Source organism: Bombus vancouverensis, unplaced genomic scaffold, assembly GCF_051014615.1.
Source record: "Bombus vancouverensis nearcticus unplaced genomic scaffold, iyBomVanc1_principal scaffold0051, whole genome shotgun sequence".
Taxonomy (NCBI): Eukaryota; Metazoa; Arthropoda; class Insecta; order Hymenoptera; family Apidae; genus Bombus; species Bombus vancouverensis.
Window position 1 is genome coordinate 287,761 of NW_027468942.1, and position 3,203 is coordinate 290,963.

The following is a 3,203-nucleotide window of genomic DNA, read 5'->3' on the forward strand; positions in this document are numbered from 1 at the left end:
CATCAAGTATTAAATCATACTACTATTACGTCCACTATCTCTACAAATCCTCCACTCTTGGAAAAGTCTATCTTATTCAAACGTAACGTAACTCAAATTAAATCTTTTCCATCATCATAAATACGAAACATTTATAAAATTATCATCTTCGATTATTTACTCAACATCTAGCTAACAAAATCTTCTCCATCGCCGTACCCCTTAATCCTGACCGCGTACAATTAACGTATGAATAGTTAATTTATTGAAATTTAAACGACCATTTTACGCTACTTGTACTCGAATGATTTTAGGATCTTGCTGTATCTCTTGCACAGTGTTATACTGACAGGCGAGAAACATAGAAACGTAACTTCCGATCCACTGATTTACCCTAAACAGACGATGATAGGTTATACGGTGCACGCAATACAGAAGCGTTTCCGATGCAATTCGAAGGTGCGTTGTTACAATGGAGTTCATCGATCCATAATGACTATTTCCCCGCCAACTACAGCCTGTAATAACGGAATAGCCAATAAAGTATATCCTGTCGATTTAATCGTTACCCCCACGGTGCACCGCGCGCACGGAGATCGGATCGGTGATTTTCACGTGATGTTTCGCAAATCGTGAGGCGCTCGCGTGATTCGCGCGTTTTAAGCGTTCCCGCTCTTCCCGTCCGATAGAAAGAGAAAGGGAACAGGGGTGGAAGGAAGAGGGAAGATACGTGATGCGGGTTCAACCTGCCGCGGGAACCTTTAAAGAAGGTCGGTGCAACGGGGGAGATGTAATTTTAATAAGTTGGAGAACAAGTCATTGTAAAAGATGGATATTCAGATGTTGGAGATGCAGCAGATTTACGACTCGCTGGAATTAAGTTAGTTAAGGTGTTGAAAACCTAACGTCTTTTCAAAGGCGTTTGCCGCGTTTCTTTTCAAATCAAAATACATACATACGATACGTACAATGTATGCGCCTAAAGTTTTAAAGTTAATTTCTATTCAAGGAATGGACTGTTTTATTATAGGTTTAGGAAATTGAAAAGAAGCAATTGCTTGTTTCTAAGGAAGAATCGCGAGAAGTACAGTTAGAAACTGTATTGTGAATCACTTTTCCTGGTTTCCGTAACGAGGAAGTGAAAAAAAAAAAACGCAGACAAGTCAGCGTTTACCGTAGCTAAATGGAAGATACGCAGGTACGAGTCGTTACAGTTTTGTCGTTGCAACGATTCCCGCTGCGTAATTTGATAATGAACAGTTGAAAAATAGCAGCGTTGTGTCCGTACTCTTTAATATCCCATTATATGGAAGTTAACGACCGGAAAATACACCGCTCAACTACTTGAAGGAAGTAGCTCATGAGCAAGTCTTTTGTATCCTCGCAATGGTATAATTCCTGTAACGTCTCGTTCTCGGAGGATTTATTTCGTTGATTTGTACTTGTTTATTGCTTTTGTGTTTTCATGAATGGAGCATGTCGCATGCGAATCGTAATATGGTTTTAATGGCGTTTCGACTTCAATGATATCAGCGGCTGATTGCGCTTCCCGTAAGAAGCTTCCAATCATTATGTATTTTAGGAACAACAAATAAGGATATTTAGAGAACGAATTAATTATTCAATTGTTCGCGCAAGAAATACCTGTCTCTTTTTCGAAAGTTATAAATGCTGTTTTCAAAGAGTTCCTTAGCTCACCATAAACCAGATAAGAATCTTTGGTTCCGTCTAGAAAAAGAAACCTTCAGATCAAACCGAAAGGGGTTCGGATTATATTTTCTAATCGTATTTGTATATTTCTTTTTACGGTCAGCTTGTCATCCACGTACAATCGAACAGAGAGTCCATTAATTATTTCCCTTCGACTTGTTTCAGGGGGAGCATCTCTGAAGCCATGCCGGCTGACGAGTTCGCTGGAAATCGAAACAGAAGCAAATCAAGACTGCAACCACCTTAACGAACCGCTATTATCACTGGCAAGGTCATCGGGCAGATCTAATCATGCTCACGCCGACCATGCTTCCTGTGCACTCGTTCCTCTTTCTTAACGACGTCAACCAGAAGATCGGGTGCTAAGAAATTCGAAATCGAGTTGATTGAAAATCTCAAGGAATATTAAAAAAAATACGAATAAACAATTTGATATAGAAATCATCCATTTTGGGCAAAGAAAAGAAACAATCAGAAAAAGGAATAACCACAGAAGCTCTGAATTTCATTGCTTCCTAATGGTACTTCCTTGGATATTTTTACATTCTGGAGGCGTGAACGAACTCTGAAAAACAGAAACGACTTCTATCGGATGATCGAAAGAACTACCTGGACACTGAGTATAATTATTCACACGTGCGGATGCCATTTCCGGCATGTTTCTCCATGAAGAAGGTCAGCTTCAGTTTTTGCCACTTGTAGATAGAAGTTGAAGTGGCGGACGTCTTAACGAGGTTGCTAGAATGTCAAAGAAATAGATGAGGGAAATATTATGAAGATATATTTATGAATATCTAATTGAGCATTTAATTAAGAACTTAATCGAAAGACCAAAATAAGTTGGTTCTTGAGACCAAGTACCTATCTAAGTATAATAGTCTTTTGTACTTACGGTTTAGTAAGAGGACTCGAGTAAAACGATTACTCGTTAAAAGGAACAATAGAATAATCATGCCTCCGCAGACGGTGGTCTCTGCTTTCATGCCTCATCGCGGAGAATCTCAGCGAAAAAAGTGTCCCGAAGCGTGAGCTGAAAGGTGGCTATCTAGGCTGCCTAGTGAATGCCGTCGCCATGGTGGAGCTGGCGTGTAGCAACTCCCTAAGTCCAGGAACCTAATCCTGCGTCAGAAAGACAAAATTCGCTACGGAGAAAAGTAAACAAAAATATATATATAGGGAAGAAGCGACAAAGATTAAAGATCGTTAAGAATTACAGGTAATTTAATGATAAAAGGGAGAAAGAATTGTGTAAAAATTCTACTGGAAAAGAAAAGAAAGATTAAGCCTCCAACGAGAAAGACGTGCTCAGAAGCGAGTCCTGCGTAGCGCCATGTAGAGGAGCAGGAAGAAAATATTGGTAATCTCATCGAACGACGAGCGCTTGATATTCACAATTAGAACTCGATATTTTAGCTTCTTATAATATCCTAATAAACTGTCATTTATCGATTACAATTGTCCTGTCGTATTTTATTGTGTTTGCTTTATAAATGTGAACTTTATTCAAAAAGAGT

The 3,203-nt window shown here is 39.2% G+C and overlaps 1 long non-coding RNA gene across 1 annotated transcript; it reads right to left on the reverse strand.

The window, feature by feature from the left end:
* Positions 1 to 1,930: 1,930 nt before the first annotated feature.
* Positions 1,931 to 2,910, reverse strand: LOC143304715 (uncharacterized). Its single transcript, XR_013061376.1, has 3 exons — positions 2,582 to 2,910; positions 2,299 to 2,427; positions 1,931 to 2,051 (listed from the first exon to the last, which is right to left on the reverse strand). It is a non-coding gene; the product is annotated as an uncharacterized LOC143304715 (long non-coding RNA).
* Between the last annotated feature and the right edge of the window lie 293 nt (positions 2,911 to 3,203).